The sequence below is a fragment of the Papio anubis genome, chromosome 8 (genome assembly GCF_008728515.1).
Source record: "Papio anubis isolate 15944 chromosome 8, Panubis1.0, whole genome shotgun sequence".
NCBI classification, from domain to species: Eukaryota; Metazoa; Chordata; class Mammalia; order Primates; family Cercopithecidae; genus Papio; species Papio anubis.
Genome location: NC_044983.1, coordinates 133,409,101 through 133,436,371, shown reverse-complemented (window position 1 = coordinate 133,436,371; position 27,271 = coordinate 133,409,101). Strand labels below are relative to the sequence as shown.

General features: G+C 42.3%; 1 protein-coding gene across 3 annotated transcripts in view; it reads left to right on the top strand.

Moving 5' to 3' along the window:
* The first annotated feature begins 4,196 nt into the window (after nucleotides 1-4,196).
* The window catches only part of FAM135B (family with sequence similarity 135 member B), a 110,937-nt gene continuing 87,862 nt past the window's right edge, over nucleotides 4,197-27,271 (top strand). For 2 of the 3 annotated variants that reach the window (XM_031669782.1, XM_031669783.1), the window contains exon 1: nucleotides 4,197-5,619. The gene's annotated coding sequence lies outside the window, so the exon portion shown is untranslated. The remainder of the gene's footprint in view (nucleotides 5,620-27,271) is intronic. The other variant, XM_031669781.1, reaches the window with a different exon arrangement.

Here is a 27,271-nt window from a genome sequence, read left to right as displayed (position 1 = left end):
GACGGAAACAGTCATTGCAAGCTTTGTGTCCACATCATTCAAGTTCTTGCTGCTCAGCTATGCTCATCTGAAAATTGAACATTGCTGAGAACAAGGCACCAGAACAGTGGCTGAGAACACAAGAAGGAAGGATGGAAGCTCCCCCTGACTTGGGGGAGCTTACAGTCTAACAGAGAACAAAACCAATTTCACAAATTATAATCACAATCACAGGAAACCCCTCAGGACTTCCAAGGGGGTAAGAAAAAGAGTGAGGTTAACTCAGAGTGGGAACAGATTGCCTTTAGTAGAAGACAGGAGTTGATTTAAGGAAGAAGTAAATTTAAAACTCAAAGTCCCTACGAGGTAGTAGAACATATGAGAGAGACTTCACATTGCAAGAAATAGCCAAGAGTACAAAGCCAATAAAAACAGCAAACTGGTTGGAGCAAAAATTGATATCTTTGATGTCAGTAATTTTCATCAGGGCCTTATTATCATTCTTGTCTTGGGGAACAAGCCTAAAACTGCATTCAGTGTTTCTGTATTCCCCGGAGAACCCCAGCATGCTTCTTCAGTTTTAGAATGTAGGCCACAACCCAGAATGATTGAGATGCTGGTAGACAGAGATGCCCTGTAAAGAAATTTTGTGCATGTTGCATATATCTACACATGAGCTCACCTGACTTATTCAGGTTTGACCCATTTTACAACTCTAATTGAATGCTGATGGAGCTTACGTGTCATTTTGGCTCACCCCCAAGAACAGGTAGGTCTTGATCAGGCTGGGGAAGATGGGACGGCATTTAACCTATTTATGCCTGAGGTTGCAATTTTTTGAAATTTTGTGATCAGACCTTGGCGATGACCTTGAGCAGTGGATATAAATAACTCCCACATGCTTAGCTTTCCAATAATGGAACATTAGGCATAAATGGCTAAGGTGGAGGAACAACTTGGAGAAATGCAGGAGGGTAAGTCCTAGAGAGCATTGTAGGAACCCTGAGGAGTTGACTTTGGCCAGAGTATGGGATGGGTAATGAGGAAGTGCAAATAGATATTTCCTTCCCAACCATTTATTCTAATAAGTGTTACTATAAAAATAGATGGCCCGAGCTACCTTCCACCAGAGGATATAAGTGTAGTGGTTAAGGTAATCAACTGTGAAATCAAACAGAGCTAGGTTTGAGTCATCGCCTCCCAGCTTAGGAAAGTTACTTAACCTCTGTGAGCTACTATTCCCTCCTTTGTAACATGCAGATGAACAAAGATCCAATTCATAAGGTTGAGTGAGGGAGACATAAGAAAGTTTGGCACAGCCCAGATAAAGTCTTCAATAGTTATGAGACTATTTGATGAAAGGTGCATGTATATACTGTACGTACTCAGAAAATGCATGATGCCTCACTTATCCTTTTGGATGATGTCATGTTCTCCTCTGTTTCCTTTGGAAACAAACAAAACACCCAAAAATAATACAGTACAAGCAACAGTTTATGCATGGGCTACAATGACAGGTAAAATAGGCCACCGCAAACTCCATAAACAAACAGCCACATAGATGATCGATTGAAAAGCAGACAGTGAGGGACAGAGGTAAGTAGATGTTGGGTAGATAAATAGATATAGATGGATGGATGGGCAGATGGAAAGATGGAGACGGAGAGAGAGAGATGATAGAGGAACAAACACACGCACCAACTGTTGTGTCACAGAAAAGATCTCTGACCAATTTCCAGCTCCTTCCACCAGCATGTGTCTCTTTTGAGAAGAAACCATCATAACCCTGAATCGTGACTCCCTCCCTTGGCTCCCTGTGTCTCTTAATTGCTTTTTGATATGAAAACTCCCAGGTGTCTGAAGTCATTCTGGAGATTTCAAGGGATTTCATTATGTGTGTAGGAATTTCCATTTCCTCATCCATCAAATCTTTATTTCTACAAAACTGTTCAGACAGAACAACAACAAAAAATCCCCTTGGCTCCATTTGACTAGGAGATGTATTCTGTAATTACAATGGGGGAGTGTGTTTTAACCAAAAGATCATACATGAGGCAAATTGTCTTTGCAGAACTCCTCACTGGCTGAAGTGAGGAGCAGGTAGAGTGAGGATTCTGGGGTCAGACAGACATGGAGAAGCTGTAAACTCACCTCAGAGCTTTGTCGTGAGGGTTCACGAGGCAGTAGGTGGGAGAACTCAGCCCCACGTCTGGTAAGCTACTGCAACTTTGGTCATCGTTGTTAATATTAATTTGAACATGATTATCGCTCCAGAAAAAGCCCTGGGTTCCATGTAAGAAGATCTAGGTCAGGAAGTTTGACAGATGTCACTATATAAATATTAATGAATTGAATAGAAGGAAGAAAGGGAGAGAGTCCCAATGTTTAAGACAAGAATGCAGAGACTGCTTGATAAAGTTATGTTGAACAGAACCTAAGAATGCTGGCTTGTATCCGGGCATGTTCTCAACCAGCTGGTTAGTGGCAAGCTGTCTGATGGGCTTGCTCCTGCCCAGTCTCTCCAGTCTCCTCTTCCCACCCCAACTCAATCCTCACTCATACCTTTTCCTAACAATAATGCCCAGGCAGCTGCTCTTATTTTTGCAGCAAAACACCGGTTGCTTATTTTTACCATCAGTTGCCTTTTCTTATATGTCTCCCTTAACCTGTAATCAAAGTGCCGTGAGTTCAAAGTGTGGCTGCTGCTTTATGTGGTTCAGGGCAATGTCAGTCTCTGGTGGACAGAAAGCCACCACTTCCCTGGGCTTTCTTTGTCTTTGAGTACCAGGAAAAGCAAACACCCAAGTTCTGCAAGAGCAGAGCCTAGAAAAGTCCAGACACCTCTGAATCCACAGGCACACGGCAGGCCCACAGAAAACACTCATCTCACAATAACAACCTTGCAGAAGCTTTTCTTGCTCAAAGGCACTGCCCCTTTCAAATAAAAATAGTACAACTGCTGGCTACCAAGCATGGAATCACTGCTCTGTGCTGTCACCCAGTCCAGGAGGACACCTTATCTCTAGACTTCAGCAAACCCCCTAAGCATGCTCATTCTCAGATTATTAATGAAGGAAGTTAACTCATAGAGGTTAAGTGGCTTTTCCCAAGGCTGTGATACTGATAATTAGCCAAGCAGGATCCAGGGCAGCTCCATCCACTCTTTTTTTTTTTTTTTTTCTTTTTTTAAATTTATTTATTATTATTATACTTTAAGTTGTAGGGTACATGTGCATAACATGCAGGTTTGTTACATATGTATACTTGTGCCATGTTAGTCTGCTGCACCCATCAACTCGTCATTTACATCAGGTATAACTCCCAATGCAATCCCTCCCCCCTCCCCCCTCCCCATGATAGGCCCCGGTGTGTGATGTTCCCCTTCCTGAGTCCAAGTGATCTCGTTGTTCAGTTCCCACCTATGAGTGAGAACATGTGGTGTTTGGTTTTCTGTTCTTGTGATAGTTTGCTAAGAATGATGGTTTCCAGCTGCATCCATGTCCCTACAAAGGACGCAAACTCATCCTTTTTTATGGCTGCATAGTATTCCATGGTGTATATGTGCCACATTTTCTTAATCCAATCTGTCACTGATGGACAATTGGGTTGATTCCAAGTCTTTGCTATTGTGAATAGTGCTGCAATAAACATACGTGTGCATGTGTCTTTATAGCAGCATAATTTATAATCCTTTGGGTATATCCCCAGTAATGGGATGGCTGGGTCATATGGTACATCTAGTTCTAGATCCTTGAGGAATCGCCATACTGTTTTCCATAATGGTTGAACTAGTTTACAATCCCACCAACAGTGTAAAAGTGTTCCTATTTCTCCACATCCTCTCCAGCACCTGTTGTTTCCTGACTTTTTAATGATCGCCATTCTAACTGGTGTGAGATGGTATCTCATTGTGGTTTTGATTTGCATTTCTCTGATGGCCAGTGATGATGAGCATTTTTTCATGTGTCTGTTGGCTGTATGAATGTCTTCTTTTGAGAAATGTCTGTTCATATCCTTTGCCCACTTTTTGATGGGGTTGTTTGTTTTTTTCTTGTAAATTTGTTTGAGTTCTTTGTAGGTTCTGGATATTAGCCCTTTGTCAGATGAGTAGATTGCAAAAATTTTCTTGCATTCTGTAGGTTGCCTGTTCACTCTGATGGTAGTTTCTTTTGCTGTGCAGAAGCTCTTTAGTTTAATTAGATCCCATTTGTCAATTTTGGCTTTTGTTGCCATTTTTAGACATGAAGTCCTTGCCCATGCCTATGTCCTGAATGGTATTCTTTTTACCTCGTTTGCCTCGGAAATTGCTCTCCTGCACACACTGGCCTGAATTTTCCTGCATTGTATTACATCTGTTGGTTTCCTTTGCTCTCTAGACAAATGTCTTAAGGTGAAGGCTGTGCCTTAATCATCTTATCATCCTAGTACCTAACCCACTGCCTGGCGTATGGTATGGGCCTAATACATATTTGAATAAATGAATTAAACAGAAATATAATTCTAAATTTATTTTCCTGTCAATATTTTAAGCAGGAACCTGGATCTCTTGGATTAAGCCCTTCCACAAATGTTTCTTAAGCACCCATAGTGAAGATGGTGAAGATGTCACCTGGGGCTATTTATTGTCAAGACTCTCTTTGCCATCAGAGACTTTAAATTTTACTGAGGAACTAAAACATGCCTAGAATATAGTATCCACAATATGACAAAACATCCATTGGAAAAGAAATTGAATAGAAGAGATCTAAAAAAGAATACGAGAATGAGTAAACATTACTGGTATATCAATTGATGAAAACCAAACAGGTAAAGATAGAGGAAGATGATCATAAACTCAAATATGATAAATTTGAATAATCACACATCTTTTCCTAATCTCCTTTGATCCTGACATTGATCATTGCCATCACATGTCCATTAATCTTTGGATTGCAGAGCTGGGCAGGAACTGCGCATTTGTGAGCTGAGTAGGTTATGGTCTTCCCAATTAGTGTTGACACAGCGAGTGCTTTCTGGCTTATGACAGTCTTTGACATCGTATTAGACTCTTGTGTGGATCATGGAGGAAGATGGTTTATGCTTTTCCACAGAAGAAAAGAGGTCCAGGGAGTGGGACGAGGGGGTGGAAGGAGCAGTGACAGGACTCAGACCTTGTCCAGTCAGAGTTGCCCCTGAAACTTCCGGAGCCCATGCCACCTTCCCCTCTAGTGATATAAGCTTGGAGCTCTGCTTCAGTGTTTCTTACAGGTATGTTGTTGGTATTCAGGGTGGGCATTTACATGCACACGTTGTAGGATGTGTATCATCTTTGACTTTCAAGCTTACATGCCAGTTATACCCTCTTTATTATCAAGACATCCACAAATGTCACATGCAAACACCTCCTGGGGGTGAACTACTCCTAAATGACTTATCCCAAAGGCTTCACAGGAACACCCCTCAAAGGGGCTGAGTTAATGGCACCATCACTTTCTTTACCTCCTTTTTCACCCTTTCAATTATCTTTCATTTAGTTTTACTCGTCCAGGAAGAGGCTCCTGGCTTGGTAAAGGTGGCCCAGACACCGGACAAGAACAGTCTATCATTTCTCTGGAAAACTTGGTCTTTGGAGCTGGATACTGCAAGCCGACTTCCTCAGAGGTAAGGCCTGCGTGGGGCAGTTGCTTCAAAACTTTCAAACTTTACTTTGCAGAGTGTATGTTCTATGAGATTCATGCTTCTTTGAAACATCCCCTTCAGAGATTTTTGCTAATTTAACCCTTCCTTTCACCATCTTCCCACCTCTTCTTTTTATCACTACAAGCTCTATCAGAAATATTTCTAAGGCCAAGCCCTGGGATAGATACAAGGAATATGGTCTTCATATGATACTTCTTATATGTGGTCTCTTGGAAGAATACGGTTCTTTGTAGGTCAGGAGGCTGTGCTGTGAGGGGGCCACTCAGACTGTGTGATAACATTGAAAGCCATGCCTGCTTTCAAAACCTGGCTCCCACTTTCATTTGTGCACTCTCTGAACATCAGTTTTCCCACCTGTAGAAATTCCCCAATAGCTAATAATCTCATGAAGTGTTATATGTACCCAAATGTTGTAATGAATGTAAAGTTCCTAGCCCGGTATCCAATACTCACTAGCTGCTGACTATACATAGCCTGTCCTTCTCCTTGTTCTTTTATCCCAAGAAACATCCCTTACTCTTCTGTGATGTGCAGGGCTTTAACTACACAGGGTATGATTCTGCTCATTTCTCCTGAGCCAGTGTGTGCTGTGTTTTTATTAGTGGTCTACTCATAAATAACCAGCCTGTATTGTTCAGGATTCTCCAGAGAAACAGGACCAATACAGCCAATAGGATACACACACACACACACACACACACACACACACACACACACACACAGATTTATCATAAGTAATTGATTCACATGATTTTGGAGGCTGAGAAGCCCCCAAATCTTCATCCAGCAAGCTGGAGACCCAAGAGTACAGATGGTATCATTCCAGTCCAAGGCTAAAGGCCTCAGAACCAGGAAAGCTAGTGTTATAAGGCCCATTCCAAGTCCAAGTCCAAAGGCAGGAGAAAACTGATGTCCTAGATCAAAGACAATAAATAAGAGACAGTTTTCTCTCACTCAGTCTTTTTGTCCTATTCAGGCCCTCAGTGGATTGGGTGAGGCCCATTCATGTTAGAGAGGGTTATCTGCTTTATTCAATTGACCAGTTCATCCAGACATACCCTCACAGGCTTACCCAGAATAATGTTTGACCAAACATCTGGGTGCCTTGTGGCCCAAGTAAATTGATACATAAAAGTAACCATCACACTAATAGTAACCATCACTACTAATTTCTGAGTAGCCCACATTATGTGTTAAACTGTCCATGCCCAGTCAGCCCCACAAAAGAGGTGCTCTATCCTCATGTACAGTCAGGCTCTGTGCACAAACTGTTCAGAATATTAGGTAATGCATTCAGCTGGCTCTCCCGTGATGTCATCTTTGCTAGCTCTGAGACCCAGCCAGGAGGTCTGGTGGCAAAAACTGCCCAAGTCGTGTCTTCATCTGGTCCAAGCTGCTGTGTCACGCGATTTTATGGTCCTGAGAAGCAAAGAAAAGAGTTGTCAAGAGCCTGCCGAGAGGACCTGAAGCCAGAAAGGGGCTCTATGTGATGGAAGGAGCAGATTTTAGAGCCAAATAAGACCAGTTCCAGGGTAGACTCCAATGACTTGTAGATGCAGACCTTCAGTCAACCACTGAGCTTCTCAGAACCTGACATCCTTAGCACTGATGTAGGGCCCAGAAGATAGGAACTGAATGAGTAAGAAAGCGAGTGGAAAGCAGTGAGCCCTGTAGCATGTCGTTGGACTATCCCTGCTGCGGGTCTTTTGCACCAGGACCATCACTGAGGCAGAGCTCCCCATGGTCAGCTGAAGCCTTTGCAGTGACTAAATCACAGTTCAGCTTCTCCCTGTGTCCAGCCTTCCTTCCTTCAGCCCCCATGTGGGCTGGCACCTAGAGTTTCAGTAGACCCCGTGTGGAGACTGAAGAGCCTCAGAACCAGGGCTGGCCCTCAGAACCTCAGTAATCTACTGCCTGAAAATCTTCTACTCAAACTCTGTTTTCCAGGGAATGTGGCCTGGGGCGTTAGGGGATGTCATTGGTCACAGATCAATTCAGAACACTTTCAACACTCATCTCCCAAGCCAAGGGCCTTTGCCGAGGCTGCCACAGGAGCTTATGAAGATGATTACAAGAAGGTTTCTGTCCTGAAGGACTCTGATGTGCAACTCCCCGCACACCCTCCAAGACCTTGTTAGATGCCACCGCTAATGTGAAAGTACTCTCTGATTTTTTAAAAAGAAATACTTCCTCTTCAATTCTCTAGGCATTTCTGTCCCTCCTCCACTGGACTCTGAGTGGCTGGGAATAGAAACCTCATTCAGCTCCCCATCCCTAGGGCCAACACCATGCCCGCCATACTCAGTGCTCAATAAAAGTATGGGGAATGAATGATACAAATGTGTGAATCATGTTCATGTAGGAAGCTGAGCAGCAAGACACTGAGGCCACACGGACCATCCGTTGCTTCACACGGCAGGAGCCAGCAACAGGCTGCAGGAGGCAGCTGTGGAACGAGGGGCATCTCCGCTGACGTGTGCGTGCCCAGCTCAGAACATTAGACCTGGTGTGGGGTGGGATGGAATGGGACACATGATAGACCATTTCAGTCCACCAGACTCTATTACAGATGACACATCTGAGCATGGCCCAGCCAAATTTCTATCTCTGAGACTGTCACGATGTGGTAGAAAGCAGACTCTGGTTACAAATGCCCGCTATGGTAAATGCTGTGTGACTTGGGGAAACTCATTCACTCTTGTGGAAACTTAGTTTTCTTAACTGTGAAATGGGATCACATCTACCTTCTAGGGAGGGTTTCAGAAGTTAATGTGTGTAAAAACACCACAGAAATAGACTTAGGCCCATGATACAGTATAGCATTTCTTTTTATTTCTCTTCTTGGCTATTTTTGGGGATGTGTGTCAAAGCAGACATCCCTGTCTTTTACCAGAGTCAGATAAAATGGTTTATTTGTGAGTGCTTAGCTTTGAACTTGCTCACGGAGTTGAGCTCAATGGGTTATTTTCAGGACTTGATTCTTTTCCTGTGCATTTTCTATTTGATTCGCATCCAATTATGCAGATTCAGTGCTGTGCACCCACCCTGTGCCTTCCCACCAGAGAAGTGCTGCCAAGCAAAGAATAAAATCCACTCCTTCCACCTCCCCTGGGAGCTATGTATCCAAATCCCTGAGAAGCCCAGCGCATTAACAAATAACACTGGAATCCGCACAGATTGCAGCATCAGCTGGAAGGATTAGAGAACAGGTGCTCCCTTCAAAATAAGCCTTTCCTTGCAGAGACATTTGCAAAACTGGAGTTTCATAGCAAAACGAGCTGATTGGCATAAAAAATCACAGGGAGGTGAGGGTTGCTGCGACAGGCCATGTCTTTTTCTCATTAGCCCCGGCCCCTCTCCCCTCGTGGCCTCTGTTCTTTCCTGCAGCACCTTTGACATCTAGACATTCCACATTTAGAGTTGGTGGAACAAGTACTTATATTCCCTCTGCATCTGAAACCAGCAGCTTCACGCTAGGGGAATTATTTACCCTCTTTGACTCATGGCTTATCTGTCAAAGGAGATACTAATGCCTGGCTCACAGGGTGCTGAGAAGATTAAATGAAATAAGCTTCTAAAGGCCTTGCGCATAGAGCCTGACACAAACATGCCCAATAAAAACCTCCTGCTGATATTATTTTTTCTGTTATTTATCCACATAATTAAATCAAATGTTACTCCACGAGCTCCAATGCAGCCTTGTGGTGAGACATTGAGTGAAGGGTCTGCCATGTGGTTTTCCTCAGTGCCAACCTGCTGTGTGACATTGAGCCAGGCACCTACCCTTTCTGGGTCTCAGTTTCTCAAGGTATAGAGAGACAATTGGATATGGTCATCCCGGAGGCCTCCTTTAGCCCTTTGTGTGCTGTTTTTAATTGTGATATCCCTGACACTGCCTGGTCCAGTTGGGGGCAGTTGGCACATGCGTGATGTGTTACTTTCTCCCAAGTAACAGAACCAATAAGTTGTACGTGTGTGTGTGAATGTGTTTGCACGTGTATATTTTAAGATTTTAAGAAATTGGGTCACGCACTTGTGGAGGCTGGCACGTCTAGTCTACAGGGTAGGCTGGCAGGCTGGAGACCCAGGGAAGAGTTGCCATCCAAGTCTGAATGCCGTCTGCTGGCAGAATTTCTTTTTCTTTGGGGAAAGTCAGTCTTTTTCTACTGAAAGGTCTTCAACTGACTGAACAGGGCCCACCCATACGACGGAGGGTTATCTGCTGTACTCAGAGTCTAATGATTTAAATATTAATTTCCTCTAAAAGATACCTTCACAGAAACATCTGTAATGTTGAACCAAATACCTGGGTTTTGTGACCTGACCAGGTTGAGACATAAATAGCCATCACACCTGATGAATACTCAGGCTCTGACAGACTGTCATTAAAGATCAAGGATTCAGGCTGGGTGTGGTGGCTCACGCCTGTAGTCCCAGCACTTTGGGAGGCCGAGGCAGGCAGATCACCTAAGGCCAGGAGTTCAAGACTAGCCTGGCCAACATGGAGAAACCCTGTCTCTACTAAAAATACAAAAATTAGCTGGGTGTGTTGGTGGGCACTTGTAATCCCAGCTATTCAGGAGGCTGAGGCAGGAGAATCACTTGAACCCTGGAGGCGGAGGTTGCAGTGAGCCGAGATCGTACCACTGAACTCCAGCCTGGGTGACAGAGTGAAACTCTGTCTCCAAAAAAAAATCAAGGATCCAGTTACTCAGAGTGAGGTGCAACCTGTTTTTCCCCAATAAAGTCTGCACACTCCTTTTCTTTTCGCTGACATAAGGAGGGCTGTTCCTTCATCCAGGGGAGGAATGGCAGCCTAGTGGGGAGACATGGACTTTAGGAAGATTTCTTTGTCTTCAGACCTCCATTTCCTTGGGCAGGAGCTTTAGTACACGCGCTCATTTATTCATCAGCCATTTATTTCGCGCCTACTGTGTGCTAGGATCTGTGAGCTGCAGGGGCTAAGACAATGTATAAAAACTCAGTGCCAACCCTTAATGGATCCTGTGAGTCATTCACCATGTTGTACATGAAACAATTGTTGTACATGAAATAATTGAAAATTACACATTTCACAACAGTGTGAAAAGTGTGTTACTGATCATTTCAAATCATATTTTTGAGCATCTACTTTACATCAAATATGCTGGTAAGCCACTTATGTGCACGGACTCCTTCAATTCACAGAATGGCCCTTTCATATTTTCTTTTACAAATGAAAACATTGAAACTGGGAGAGGTTAAGTATGTCACTGCAGCCACACAGCTGAGCAGGGACCAAGCTGGAGTTTTAAATCAGTGAGCCTGATGCCATCTCCTCATCCCCATCATTAACCATGATGTGAATGTTTAACCAAAGAAGGTTGTGATACCTTTTGTCCTTCTTTGGAAGGACGTGATAATATTCTAGTGTGTATGTGGGGTTGTGTGTGTGTGTGTGTGTGTTCTTTATCCATTTATTCATTGATGAGCATTTAAGTTGTTTGCGTATTTTGGCTTTTATGAATAATGTGCCAGTGAACATGGGAGTGCCGATTTCTCTTGGAAATCCTGATTTCGAATATTTTGGATGTATATCCAGAAGTGGGACTCTAGACTCTAAGCTCCACCAGAGCAGGGTGTGTTTCTAATTTATTTACCTATGTGTGCCTGGCACATGACAGATGGCCACGAAGCCTTTGTTGAGTAAATGAGTGTTGGATGCCTTGGAATCTGAGAACATCTGAACGCAGAAGAACAAAAGCACTTAGGGTGTCAGGCATTTGACTTTCCCAACAGGCCTGTTTCCAGCCTGCACGTTGAGCCTCCCAGTGCCTTGGCTCACCCGTGGAGATCATAAGTTCGGCCCTGCGGTGGGGAGGGTGTTCTGCTAGAGTACCTTTCTCTGAGATGAATGTGCTGGCCAACAAAGTGAAATCCGCCTTCCTTTGTTTTACTTTGAAGATGGTTTCCCAGACAGAGGAATGCATGTCATTGAGAAAACGTACAAGGTTGCCACTCTGAAGCTGTCTTTAAGTCGAATTGCAGAGAATTGTAGAACGATATCTTCCTCAAAGTGAGTAATGCTCACACTGGACAAGAGGATGTGCTTAGCTTTATAAGGCTCCTTCCATGCCGAGCCTTGTGCCGTGACAACCCCTTCTCCTCTGATGGGAGGTGTGTGTCTGGCAGGGCAGGGTGGGGAGGGGGAGCTGAGGCACAGAGCTGCCTCTCAGGCAGAAATCTTATTTCTCCTACATAGGCTCTTCTTTTTATTCTCTTATACCCATTTCTATTGGATTCTTTGCACTTTGCCCTTGCTTTGAATATGCCCTTGCTTGTTATTGTGAACACCCTCATATTCTTTTCATGAGGACGTAGAGTCACATATGTAAGACACAGATATGCATAATTCTCATTAAACATGTCATTATGTTGTCTCTGGACAGTGACATCTCTTTGAGCAGAGATGCTGCCATTGGTTTATTCACTAATCAAACATTAATCAAGCATTAACGCTGTCTCAGGCACCGTGTAAGGGGTTCGTGATGCAGCAATGGAAATGGCAGTCTTCATCCAAGCCTGGTGTAGCATATTCATTTCTAGAGCCCTCAGTGCCCATTAGTTTCCTACACATTGTGGGTGCTCAGTTAGTGCTGAATCAGTGAGGTGAGGAGATAGAGACTTATATCTTCTTATATCTACAATGAGTGGCCACAGTAGATGTAGCCATGTCTATAGTACTAGCTAGGGTCTACAGTACTTTTTAAGGACCAAAGGAATGTTTTAATTTCTTTTAAAATCAGAAAATAATAAGGAATGTGGTCCAGTCTGAATTATATTCACCTTTATACAAACAGGTGCAAAAATATAATTTTAAGTACTTGTTTTATGGATGAAGGAGGCCTATGAAGGCAAAGGTGCCTGGGGCCCACAAAAGTCATAATTCAGTTCTGAGAGCAATTATTATTATCCCTCATTATCGTCTCTTGATTATAGACATAGAAAAATTGAGCCCAGTGAGCCTAGAGGACTTCCCCAAGGCTTGAAGATGTGAACCTAGAACTCAGTCCTCTCTGGCCCCAGGCTTTGCTAACACTCATTGTGGCAGCATGTCTTCCTGCACACGGAGTGTGCCACAAGGACATTTGTACACCGATGAAGTAGCTGAATGCAAGAGGTGCCACTGTTTGACATCTGTGAATAATATGCTTTAAGGTTAATTACCTAGAGAAGGACCAAAGTTACCAGAAAAAAAAAATGTCTTTCAGGTTCATCCCTGTGGTTACATGTGGCAGGATTTCATTCTTTATTAAGACAGAATAATATTCCAGTGTGTATGTGTATACAGATATGTTTTTCTTCATCCATTCATTCATTCATAGACATGTAAGTTGTTTCTGTATCTTAGCTATTGTGAATGACGCTGCAATGAACAAATGAGTGCAGATTTCTCTTGGAGATTCTGATTTCAAATGTTTTGGATATATATTCAGAAATTGGATTTCTGGATCACATAATAATTATATTTTTAGCATTTTGAGAAGCCACCATATTGTTTTTCATAGTGGCTGCACTATTCTACATTTCTATCAATGTTGTACAATGATTCAAGTTCCTCCATGTTCTTGTCAACACTTATCTTTCATACTGTTGTCAACACTTATCTTTCTTTCACAAGATAACTGTTGACAAGTTTAATTCATTTGAGTCTTTTAATACAAAAGTCAACAGTATTGCTTACTTATACACCATCCTTTTTATTACTGAAAATTGCTTTGTTCCGTCTCATCAGCCTTCTGATGCCTTGCTCCTCACCAGTATTGGTGGACATGATGAGAGATGTCACGTGGTGACAATGAGGTGTGAAGTGATATCTCATTTTGTTTTTTATTTGCATTTTCTTATTAATTAGTGACGCTGACTATCATTTCATATGCCCATTTGCCACTTGTATGTCTTCTTTGGATAAATGACTATTCAAGTCCTTTGCCAATTTTAAAAATCAAGTTTATTTACTTACTTATTTATTTGTTGTTGTTATTGTTGTTGTTGAATTATAGGAGTTCCTTATGTTTTTTGGATATTAACCCCTTATTGGATATATGGTTTACAAATATTTTTCTTCTATTCTGCAGGTTGCATTTTCACTCTGTTGATTGTTTCCTTTGCAGTGCAGATACTTTTTAGTTCCGTGTAGTCCTGGTCATCTATTTTTGCCTTCCTTGCTGTTCATTTGGTGTCGTATCCAAGAAATCATTGCCAAGATTAATGTCATGAGGCATTCCCGTTATGTTTTCTTCTAGGAGTTTTACAGTTTGGGGTCTGATGTTTAAGTGTTTAATCCATTTGAGTTGATTTTTGTATATGGTGTAAGATATTGGTCCAATGTCATTCTTCTATGTGTGGCTATCCAGTTTTCCCATCATCATTTGTTACGAAGGCTGTCATTTCCCCATTGTGTGCTCTTAACACCTTATTCAAGATCAGTTGACTGTATATGAGTTGGTTCATTTCTTAGTTTTCTATTTATTATGTTAAAACCACTTTATTGAGGTATGAGTGACATAAAACCTGTACGTATTTAGCGTCTACAATTTGGTGAGTTTGGATGGGCTTGCAGTTTGATTCAGTTGGTCTATATATCTGCTTTTATGCCTTTACCATATGTTTTAATTACTATAGCTCTGCAATATATTTTGAAATCAGGAAGTGTGATGCCTGCAGCTTTGTACTTCTTTCTCAAGTTTACTTTGGCTATTTGAGATCATTTGTAGTTCCATATGAATTTTAGTACTATGCACAGTGACATCAACTAGTCACAGAACAACAAATACTACAGGATTCCATTCATATGAGGTATCTAATATAGTCAAGCTCATAGAAAAAGATAGTATAATAGTGGTTGACAGTGGTGAGGGGGAAAGTGGGAGGTTGCTGTTCAATGGGTATAAAATTTTAGTTATGTGAGATAGATAAATTCTAGATATCTGCTATACAATATTGTGCCTATATTAAAAATACTGTGTTGAACACTTACGATTTTGTTTAGAGGATAGATTTCAAATTAAAAGTTTTTACTAGAATTTTAAAAAATGAAATAAAAAATAATTTACCAAGAAAACATAAAAACACAAGTTAAAGAAAAAAACTTTTATAGTTAAAAAAGGTATTTCATAACTTCTACTATTTTAAGAATTAAGATGTCAAGCACTTTTGCATTTTCCCCCATTAAAATTATAAAATTTTAAAATTTATCTTTTAAATGATTGCTTGATTTAATAAAATCCTGCAAGATAAATACAAGTTGCTATACCGTACACACACTAAGGGGTGCTTTGAGTAAATGGTGCATTACATCAATCTGCATATGAACCCAGCATATTTCCACAGGTCATTTTCATGAATCATATAAATCAGTAAAAATGGGCCTTTAATGCAATGGTCTACAGTATTGCTAAGTTATACATCACCCTTTTCTATTACTGAAAATTGCCTTGTTCCACATTGTCTGCCTTCTGAATCCTTGCTCCACATCAGTATTTCTGGGCATGATGGAGATGTCACATGGTGACAATGAAGCACTGGAATTCCTTTCCAGGCAGTCCATGACTCCCCCACTGTGTCCTTGGAGCCCAGCATGGCTCACGGTGCATGACAGACATGAAGTAGATACATACTGAGTGAGTACAAGGTGACAGAGAAGCAGGGCATAGAGCAAGAATAGTGGCCTTGGAGTAAGGAAACCTGGTAGGGCTAAGCTTGGGTTTTCCCATGAATTAACTGTGAGAGCTTGAGTGAGCCATTTAACCATTCGGATCCTGTTTCTTCTTCTTTTCTTGACGGGAGGATGAAATCTTCTTAACCTGTAAGATTTGTGTGGGACTCAGGAAGGGTAAAGTATTTCTCCTTTGGGAAATCCCTTTCTCCCCACCCTGTTTTTTCTCCTTTCCCCATTCTCCCACCCCGGGATGCTGTGATGGTGCCACTACAAACCCATGGACCTTGTAACATAAGTATGTCAGGTAAATGTAGTGAGCATTTATTTATGTTTGGCTCTCTGCTGTATATTTTTAATATACCTCCTCACACCTGCCTGAATATACTCACATTATATAGTTGAAGAAACTAGAGCTCTAATAACTTAAGCAAATTGGCCAGGATCAGACAGTTGATTCCTGGCAGGGCTGGATGTGACTCCAGATCTGACTGTGTCCAATACTTGTTTTTTGTCCACTTGGAGTCACTTTTCACCTGCTCACCTCCTTTCATCTTCGTGGTAAGTTGGAAGCCATATCTGTCACATTCTGTACCTAGCACAGAGTCATCAGAAATAGGTGTCTCCTTAATAAAAAGTTATTTAGTATTTGCTCTTTTTTGCAGTTAGTGTAGCTGAGTCTAAGCCATTTATTGTGCACTCATGTGTTGTGGACAATGGTTATGTTAAACCTCTCAGGGCTAAGGATGAGTGCGATGGTGGTGAACAAGTCTGCCTGGTCCCTACTCTCATGGAGTTTACAAATTAGCCATTTTAAAAAATCTTGAGGCCAGCAGCGGTGGCTCACGCCTGTAATCCCAGCACTTTGGGAGGCTGAGGTGGGCAAATCACTTGAGTTCCGGAGTTTGAGACCAGCCCGACCAACATGACAAAACCCTGTCTCTACTAAAAATATTACAGTTAGCTGGGTGTGGCACCTGTAGTCCCAGCAGCACTGGGAGGCTGAGGCAGGAGAATTGCTTGAACCCGGTAGGCGGAGGTTGCAGTGAGCTGAGATTGCACCACTACGCTCCAGCCTGGGTGACAGAGCGAGACTCCGTCTCAAAATAAATAAAAACATATATAAATATAAAATAAAATAAAAATAAACAATAAAATAATAAAATAAATTAGAAATTATCGAAAAAGTAACTTCATGTAACCTGTATATGAAAAGCCAAGCAACAAAGCAGATTTTAAAACTTTGAATGTGTTTACTAGAAGAGACCAGAAACAAATAGATTGACAGCCTAATCAGTCTTTTGAAGAAAATTATATTGTCAAAGAAACTACCAACTTGGACTCCAAGAATGTTTGACTCTTTAAGACTGTTATCAACCCTTTGGCCTCTGGTGCTATAGGGCAAGAGGTAGGCATTAAAAAGCATATAGTCCCCAAAGTGTCATGTTCCCACTGTCTACCTCAGAACAGTCCAAGAAGAATAAGAATAATGGTGAACAGCCTCTTAGAAGGAGACTCAGTGGGCACAGCTTACATGAGTCCAGGGGCACGGACCAAGGAATTCCAATCAGTAGCAGAATTTGTGCCTAACCATGAGTCCGTTCCCAGCTCCAGCTAGAGGGCTTTCAATTTGCCTGCCCAGCAGCATTTGAGAACTATTGTAGACCCATGGCTGCTACAAGTGAGGCTTTTCTCCAGTCCTCCTAATGGGAGTAATTTTGTCAGTTATCCTCTTATTTTTCTAGTATTGTACATTCTGAAGGGTAGTGAATTTATATGTCCAGGTCTTAGGTTGTTGGACATAAAAGAGTCGCATCCAGACTTAATGCCAACACCGGCACCCATCACTCAGGGATTCTGCAGTTTCAGTATGAAGCTGGGACTTCATGAGCCTAGGGCTGTTTCCCTGGAATGTGGTTACTCTAGGTGTGGAAAGAAGAGTGAAATAGATTGTGGCTGATCAGAATGACCATGGTGGCAGAGATTGGCTGTATTCTCATTTGATCTTTACATGCACAATTGAAGACCGATTTTTGAGCCTTTCTTGTAGTTGGTTTGGGGCCATGTGTTTGGACTCTAGGCAGTGGATGCATATCTCATCCCTGAAAAATATTTTATGTGCTACTCTCCACCCCTTTCTGTGGTGCCTTTGTAAGGTGTTATGGTTTGGCTCTGTATCTGCATCCAGATCTCACTTTGAATTGTAATAATCCCAAAGTGTCAAGGACAGGTCCAGTTGGAGATAATTGACCCATGGGTGGGGTGGGGAGGAGGGGGCGGGGCGGCAGGAGGACAGGTCCAGGTGGAGATAATTGACCCACAGGGGCAGCTTCCTCCATGCTGTTCTTGTGATAGTGAGTGAGTGCTCGCAAGAGCTGATGGTTTTATAGGGGTCTTCCCCATTCTCTCAGCACTCATTCTCTCTCCTGTCGCCCTGTGGAGAGGTGCCTTTTGCCATGATTGTAAGTTTCTTGAGGCTTCCCCAGCCATGTGAAACTGGGAGTCAATTAAACCTCTTTCCTTTCTCAATTACTCAGTCTCGGGCAGTTCTTTATAGCAGCGTGAGAGCAGACTAATACAGAAGGTGTATGTTAAAATGGCAGCATCACAAAATGGAAAGGCTGAAACACTGACTCCCTGTTTCTTGTAAAACTGCCCACAAAGGCTGCCTTTTCCACAGTGATAACTCAGCTTTTGTGTTGTTACCCACTGAGAGTTTAGGGTTGTTTGTTACTTCAGCACTGTTTTACCTACTCTGACTATAACTATGGGTCTCTGGGGAAAGGCGCACTAGATGGAAGGACCATATTTATTGAAGGCTGGGAGTCTGATGTGCAAGACATCATTAACATCTGTGTTATGGTCTTGAGATTGTGTATGCTTTGTGAGCTTTAGTTGGAGATGGGTCAGATCATAGAAGGTGTCCAGTGCCAGGCCCAGACACCCTTGGAGATGATTCCTTCAGACTCAGTTTCTAGCGGACCCCATGAAAAAGGTGCCAAAGAGGAGGACATAGCAGGGGCAATGCATGGAAGGAAGATGCAATGGTGTGAACCCCATGAAACTCCTTAAATGACTTCCCCTAGTAATGAGGACAGCCAGAAACTGACCAACCAGCATTGTGCTGACAGCATTGCCGATTTCCGTGTGAGTGTGGTGTGCACATGCACACACGTGTGAGTGTTCATATAGGGAAACACGGGCACTTTGCAGGAGGGATAAAGCAGTCAACATAAAAGCAGCTGTGCTCTGTTTGAAACCCAATCAGCAGACTAACAGGACACTTTACACCTATTTACTGGATACCCCTGCTGCTCTGTCCTCAGTCTGAAATTGTAGCTGGCCCAGAAAGAACAGATGCTGCAGCTGGATGGCTGAAGAGAATCCTGGGAACCAGGGGGACATCAGGGCCTTGTGCTGTAATGCAGCCAGCACTTGCAAGCCTTGCTGTCCTCTTCCTGTCTTCCTCCTTTTCCTAAGTCCCATGCTGGCCTCATGGTACTGCTTGAGAGGCTTAAGAGGAAGAAAAGTCAATTCTGAAGAGCAGCCAGAAGCTGTGGGGGTATATGACATATGTTCCCAGTAAGCCGGCTCAGGGAAGTCTGTCATTCAGCTCAGCCTGTGAAACCTACCTTGTCAAACACAGATCCGCTCCCCGCCAACATATGTCCCTCAACTCCATAGCCTCAAATATCTCTGTGTATTCTTTAACATAAAAATAAACATCAGAAGTCCAACAAATGTGCACTTCTTAGCAGCTCATTAGTGATAAACAACCTTGAATATGGTACTGGGGAATAGGCAGAAAGCACCTGCTCCTGCAGCTGGGGGTGATGCCATAGTTATTAACCAGGAGTGCACATCAAAATCTTCTGGAGAGTATTTTTTTAAATTATGTATACCTCAGCTCTACACCTAAAGATTCCGATTCAGCCCAGCTAGAGTGAAGTTTGGATAGCAGTATAAAAAATCTTACCACATAATTCTGATGTCCACCCCCAAATGAGGTCTCTTGGAATGGTCCAAAAGATATAGACTTGAGAGTCAAACACATAGGTCCAAGTTTAGTCCTAGTCGCTCTAGTCCTTGATTTCATCATTTAACTTCTTTGAGCCAGAGACAATGCACACATAAAGTACCCAAGATAGGGTCAGAATGCAGTCACGTGCATGGCTCAGAAACGGATGCTTTTCTGTGTGTATGAAGAAGGCAGTAGAAGCTATAAGGTACAACCTTCTGTATATTCTATTAGGTTGCCTTGATAGCAGGATTAAAGATGTACTACAGAGACATATGACAATAGGCAGTTTTTTTTCATTGCAGTTCATCTTGCAATTATGCAAGATGAATAAGTTCTAGAAATCTGTTGTACAACATAATGCCTAGCGCTAACAATACTGTATTGTACACTTAAAAATTTGTTGAGAGAGCAGATCTCATATTAAGTGGTCTTACCAAAAAGCAACCACCACCGCTACCACCACCACAGAAAGAAAAAAAAAGGAGACAAAATTAAAACACACCAGAAAGCACAAGGAAACTTCTAGATGTGATGGATGTGACTGTTTCCTTGATTGGGGTGATGGTGTCATGAACATGCGCATATGCCCAGACTCACCAAACTGTACACTTTAAGTTTGTACAGTTTTTGTATGTCAGTTATACCCCTAATAAAGCTATCAATAATAAATTTAAGAAAACAACAGGACTCTCATAGCATGCCAAAGGTAGGAGCAGTTGTATGCCTAGAGTTTTGCTAATTGGAGTGAGAAATTCTGGATCCAAGGCAGGTCCCAGCAGGGCTGGATAGGATCCTATTCATGAATGTCCCTACTAATGTGCCATTGTCAGCTGCCTGGGCTGCCCTTGATTTGAGGATTCACTTTGTATTTAATTATTTCCCTCCCCTACTCTCAAATAGCTGACTCTGCTCTTATTTCCCAGAAAACACTTTTGAAGAGGATTATTGGTTTGACTAGGGCAAAGATGAGCACCTATATTTGAGCAGAGGTTTTAGCAACAGCCATGTCAAAGGTCACTGGACATCCTAGGGATTGGCTGCCCTTAGGTCACATGTCTGCCCTGATCTGATCAGTTGTGAACTTGGGAGCTGGGGCCACATGGAAGAGAGCATATCTTTCCTGCTGAAGGCAGGACAGTTTGTCATGGAGCATGCTCTGGAGAGGCCAGACTCTGTACAGAAAGCTCTGAGTTAGGGCCGGGTGTGGTGGCTCACACCTGCAATCCCAGCACTTTGGGAAGCCGAGGCGGGCAGATCACTTGAGGTCAGGAGTTTGAGATCAGCCTGGCCAACACGGTGAAACTCCATCCCTACTAAAAATATAAAAATTAGCTGGGCATGGTGGCGGGCGCCTGTAATCCCAGCTACTTGGGAGGCTGAGGCAGGAGAATTACTTGAACCCAGGAGGTGGCAGTTGCAGTGAGCTGAGATTGCACTACTGCACTCCAGCCTGGGTGACAGAGTGAGACTCCATCTCAAAAACAAAACAAACACACAGAAAAAGCCCTGAGTTACCCAGGTTCTGTGCAACCACAGGGCTTTTGCACATGCTGCACCCACTTCCTGGACAACCCCTACTCTTTGGCCTTATTCATCCTTCAGATCAGTTTAAAGGTGAATTCCTTGGGAGAACTTTTCCTGACTCCTAGATTTGTCAGGTTCCTTTGTCACACATTGTAACAGAATTCTGTTCCTTTCCTTTTGTGCATTTGTCTTAGTTTATAACAGTGACTTTATGCTCTATGAGGGCAGGTGTCATAGATGTTCTTGTTCATCACAGTGTCTCCATGACCTACCATAGTGTTCAACATAAACTAATGCTCGGTATTTGTTTGCAGAATCAATGAAAACAAAAAATGACATGTGTGCGCGCGCACACACACACACGCACACACACAGTGGGTTCCCAGAAAGTTGTATTTTTTTTAGAACTTCAAGGTACTTTATCTGCTAATTTTTCTTGATGACTTGTTACATAGGATAATAATAATGATAAGTTATCCGCCTCTAAAACGTGGCTCAAATACTATTTCCTTGCAAAATCTCATGAATTCCAGGTTCTGCTAGGCCCCTGTGGAATGAGCATACACCTTTAATATAACTGGAACTTCTTCCTGCCTCCTCTGTGCATAGTATACGGATCTCCTTTACCAGAACCATGCACCACCACCCTGCCAGTTGCTATGAGGGTTGGTGTTGAAAGCTCAGAGCTTCACCTGTCCCTGCTCACAACTCATGACTGCCTGGCACCTGGGTGTGGAAGACTGCCCACCCCTTGTCTCAAGTTTAACCCAATTACTAATGGAAAATACGTCCTTGCTTAGCATCTGCCCTGACCTATCTTGGTCCCTCAATCATTTTCTTCCGAGAGCAGTGCCTTATTAAACTATGTGCACCTGAATCTATGTCTCTGACTCTAAGACCATTTGACCTCCAATAGTGTAGGTGTCTATTCTCTGCCCAACCCCTGCACAACACACATACACATATAGCACCTGAGAATTGAAAAATGTTTTTCTTGAGGGCGCCTGTAGTCCCAGCTACTCGGGAGGCTGAGGCAGGAGAATGGCGTGAACCCGGGAGGCGGAGCTTGCAGTGAGCTGAGATCCGGCTGCGGCACTCCAGCCTGGGCGACAGAGCGAGACTCCATCTCAAAAAAAAAACTTTTTCTTTTCTTTTACTTTTTTCTTTTATTTTGGCTTAAACAGCAAACATTTATTTCTCACGGTTTTCTAGGCTGAAAAGCCCAAGATCAAGGCGCCCACAAACCCAGTGTCTAGTCAGGGCTCTCTTTCTGGCTTGCAGATGGCTAGCTTCTTGTACATGGCAGAGAGCAGAGAGAGATCCATATATTTTCCTCTTTTTTTGTTGTTCCATCTAATTTTCTTTCTATTTATTTTTTAATTGACAAATAATAATTGCATATATTTGTGGGATACAGTGTGATTCTTTTGATCTGTGTATACTTTGTACAGATTAAATCAAGCTAATTAACATATCTGATCTGTCACTCACCAACTTATCCTTTACTTTGTGGTAAGAATGTTTAAAATCTATGTTGTAGCAATTTTGAAATATACATTATCATTAACTGTGGTCACCATGCAGTGCAATAGATCACTAAAACTTATTCCTTCAGTCTAACTGAAACTTTGTACCCTTGAACCAATTTGTCCTTTTTTTCCATCCCTGCCTTTCCTGTTCTCCCCACCTCTGCCCAGCCAGTGTCTAATAACCACCTTTCTATTTTCTGTTTCTACGAGTTTGACTTTTTTTAGATTCCACATATAACTGGGATCATGCAGGATTTATATATTCTGTGTCTGGCCTATTTAATAATGTCCTTCAGGGCATTAACCTCATCATGAGGGTCCCATCCTCATGACCTAATCCAACTCTAATGACCTTCCAAAGGCCTTACCTCTGAATAAGACTTCAACATATTAGCTTTGGGGAGACACAAACATCAAGTCCATAACATATGCCAACCAGATAATAGTTATATTTTAACTGCTTAGGTGTAGCTACATTGTAGTACTGTTCTTCCATGCCAATTCTTACTCAATGATGTGGGACCTTTAGCCACATGTATCTTTAAAATTGTTTTGGTCTTGATTCTGTCTAGCCCCTCTTGCATTGCCTGTGTGTGTGTGTGCATGTGTGCATGCATGAATCCTGCTCTGTATTTGATGCTGGATGACTTCCTGCATTGCTCCATCTCAGCTGGACACCTACGCCTTCCTGAATATGTTAACTACAGAGCGCTGTCAATTCTTTGGTCTGCAATTATCAATGTTCTTCAACTGTGGTATTTCCCTAGCTTTAGCATTTTTATTTTTATTTTTTTCAACTTTTACTTTAGGTTCGGGGGGCACACGTGCAGCTTTGTTACATGGGTACATTGCATGATACTGAGGTCTGAGGTACAGTTGATCTTGTCACCCAAGCACTGAGCATAGTATGCAACAGTTAATTTTTCAACCCTTGCCCCCCACCCCACACCTCTAGTAGTCACCAGTTTCTATTCTTGCCATCTTTATATCCATGTGTACCTAATGTTTAGCTCCCACTTAAAAGTGAGAACATGTGACGTTTCTCTGTTCCTGTGTTAATTTGCTTAGCATAATGGCCTCCAGCTATATCCATGTTGCTGCAAAGAAAATAATTTCATTATTTTTTATGGCTGCATAGTATTCTATGTTATATTTGGACCACATGTTCTTTAATCCATCATTGGTGGCATTAGGTTGATTTCATGTCTTTGCTGTTGTGAATAGTACTACGATGAACATGTGAGTTTAGCATATTTCTACAATGCTAGTGCACAATGCTCTGAGTAAGATATGTGTCTGTGATTGTTTAATACTAAATGAACTTAGAGTCTTGGTCACCTCTACCCTTCAACCCATGCCAAAGGATCCTTAAAAACACATGATCTTTCTCAGTTTCCCACTTGTTTGTAGGCTGCTTCCTATGCCTGGGATTCCCTTCAGGATCCTCTTTACCTTATGAATTCTTATTGCTCCTATAATACTCTGCACAAGCATTCTTTCCTCCGAAGTCCTAACCTACTTCCCACCCTCTTGCCTGACTCCTGGGTGGTTTAGGAGGTCCTTCTCTGGGACCCAAATATCTTTTTGCTCACTCCTATCATTTCAACTGTTACATCTCATTGTCACTGCTTATTTTCTTGCCAGTCTCTGTAGTCAAGAGCTCCTGGACTACAGGTGTTGGAGGAAGCAGTTTATTCTTCACTGTGCATTTCCAGACTAGCAGGCTTCTCATAAATGGGCGCTAGTGGAATAGTCATTGCCACATGGATTTTGTTGTTCTCTCCTGTTTAACCCCTTGATAACCGTTAGAGGGAGAGATCACCCTTGACATTTCAGAACAAAAAAACGGAGATTCAGAAATAGAAACTGTCTGTTCCTGTGTGACACAAGTAGAGAAGCTACAGAAGACCAGTGTGGCAGATAACCCCTAACACCTGTCTACCTAATCTTGGAATCTGAACATGAAGAGGACCCAGTTCGCGGTTGGAGGAGGCTCATGTCCCCGACAGTAGCCTCCTACACAGCCAAGCCTTGTCCGTTCCATTGTCTCAGACCTACCTGCAGCTGCAGAAGGCAATGTGTCTTTCTCCTAAAGATAGGATAAAGACTCTCTGAGCTGTCTGTACTCACAGTTGTCCTACTTGAGAAAATATAATCCATAATTTAAGAATAATTATTCATTGAACAGTTAAAAGACTTCTCATGGGTTGCTTTTCAGAATGTTTTTTAAAAATTCATTTTGTTTTTCTGACTCTTAGGAATATCCTGGACTCAGAATTAAAAACAAAAAACAAACAAACAAAAAAACCAAAAACAGAAAACCTACAAACAAACAAACAAACAAAAAAACCAACAACCCACCACATCTAAATGTTATTATTCTACTTACTACCTTTTTTCTTTGAGCAAGTTAACGAACCTCTTCAGCCTGGTCAGTAAAATAATGGTTATATTTGTCCCCTTCTTCTTTAATATATTCAGTAACTTTGGGCCACCCTGCTATATTCAATGGGCTGTTTGAATCATTGGTAAAACTGCAGTGAATAAGACAGATGATATCCTGGCTTTGTGGACAGACAGGGCTTTGGTGGGGAAGTTTTTCTTTGGGGAGGGGGCACATATAGAATAAATAGATAATTGCACCAATTAGTTATGAGTTGCAATTGTGATAAGAGTTAAGAAGTAGTGGGCAGGCGATTGCTATTCGACCCCCTTTCTGTCATCCTGTTTTATCCCTTTTATCTGCCACTGCCTGCTCCTTCTCCTGTATCTGCCTTTTCTCTCCAGGCATCTCTCTCCTTACTCACATGGTTTCTCTGTTTATCCCCTTACCTCTCGGTTGTCCTTCTGTTTCTGCATCTTTGTCAGCTCCCCTTCTGTCTCTCTCTCCATCTCCTCTTTTCTGCCTTCCACATCTCTGCTTCCCACTCTGTACATCATCTTCTTTCTCTTTGCAACTGTCCTTGCTGAGAGCTCTATCATTGCTGCTGTTTCTGAACTAGTTTCTATTGATTGATTTTTCTCTTTATATATATTTCATTTTCCAGCTTATTTGTATGCCTAGTAGTTTTGTATTCAATGATAGGCATTGTGGTTTTATATTTTTCAGTGCTGGGTATGTGTGGGTGTGTGCGCATGTGCATGCCTGTGCACACTGATATATACTTATGCATTCTTTAGCCTTGTAATTGGATGTGGTTAAGTTACTTGGAATCTGATCTTTCCAAAGTTTGCTTTTTGAGATTTGTTTGGTGGGATCAGAGCAGCTTTTACTCTAGGGCTAATTTTACCCAATCACTGAGGTAATGCCCTTCTGAGTTTTCTCCTCAATATTCCATGAATTATGAGGTTTTTCATTCTGACACATCAGTTAATTCTCAGTCCTGCGTGAGCTCTGGGAATTGTTTCCTTGGCTCTCCTATTCAGCACTCTGTCCTGTGAACTCTAGCCTGCCTAAACTCACTGTAACTTGCATTCTATCTTCTCAAATCTGAGAGTAATATGGTTTGAATCTGTGTCCCCACCAAATCACATGTTGAATTATAATCCCCAGTGTTGGAGGTGGGGCCTGCTGAGAGGTAATTGGATCATGAGGGCAGAGTTCTCATGAATGGTTTGGCACCATCCCCCTTGGTGCTATATAGTGAGTGAGTTCTCAGGAGATCTGATTGTTTGAAAGTGTGTGACACTTCCCTGATCTCTCTCTTACTCCTACTCCTGCCATCTAAGAGGTGTCTGCTTCTCCTCCTTCTTCCATGATTGTACGTTTCCTGAGGCTTCCCCAGAAACAGAAGCCAGTATGCTTCCTGGACAGCCTGCAGAACCATGAGCCAATTAAACCTCTTTTCTTTCTAAATTACCCAGTCTCAGGCATTTCTTTCTAGCACTGCAAGAAAAGACTAATACAAAGAGTCAGCTAGAATTTGCCTGGGTTTCACCTTTCTGCATCATGGCCCGGAAACTCCCTTCAGGAAGTATATTAGAACAAACAATAGTAGGTCTCACTTCATTTTTACTCTATGCAGCCTGATACCCAAAGCCTGAAAAACATGCTCACCTATCTTATCTAGATTTTACTTATTCCAGATGAGTGAGTACATTTGTTTCTCCTTGTTGGCTGAGGCAGTGGTCCCTTGCTTCTTACTCTCCTTTTTATATGGGATTTTGAACATTTATATAGGTGCAGTTAGTTGTTGTTCTATTTCCTATTTTCTTATAAACCATGAGATGAAATGTACACTGGCAATACGAACAAAGGACTCGAAATAGCTGGGGTGAGTTCTTGTGTTTTAGAAGTGGTAGCTGTTTTCAATTTCATCATCACCACCACTAGCATCATCACCATCCCCCTCACCCTCTTCCTCATCAATACTTAGACCAAGCACTTACAATGCGTTAGATATGCTTCTAGGCTCTGTGCATTTATTTACTCATTTCAATGAAGTGACCACCTATAAGGCAGGTCATTAATCATCTCATTTTTAAGATGAAGAAACGGAAGCCCAGAAAGGGCAAGGAACCAGCTGGTAAACAGTTGTGCGGGGCACACACCTGAGCAGTGTGGCTTCAGAGGCTCCAGGCTCAACAATGATGCTTTTTGCCTCACACTAGCAGTTGGTGCAGCAAGAGCTTCCTAAGGTACCCCAGAGGAGAAGGTGGTACTTCAGCTGCTGATTATAGTGACATTTGAGTTCCACTTGCCTAGTGCTCGGAAAGAAACAGCAGGCCTATCCTAGACTCCTGGCTAGAAAGGTGACCCAACCGAGGGGGTACTTGTTGTAATATTGTCACCTTTGGGTAACCCAAGCATTTCAAATTATATACCTGCTTTAGTGTCCACCA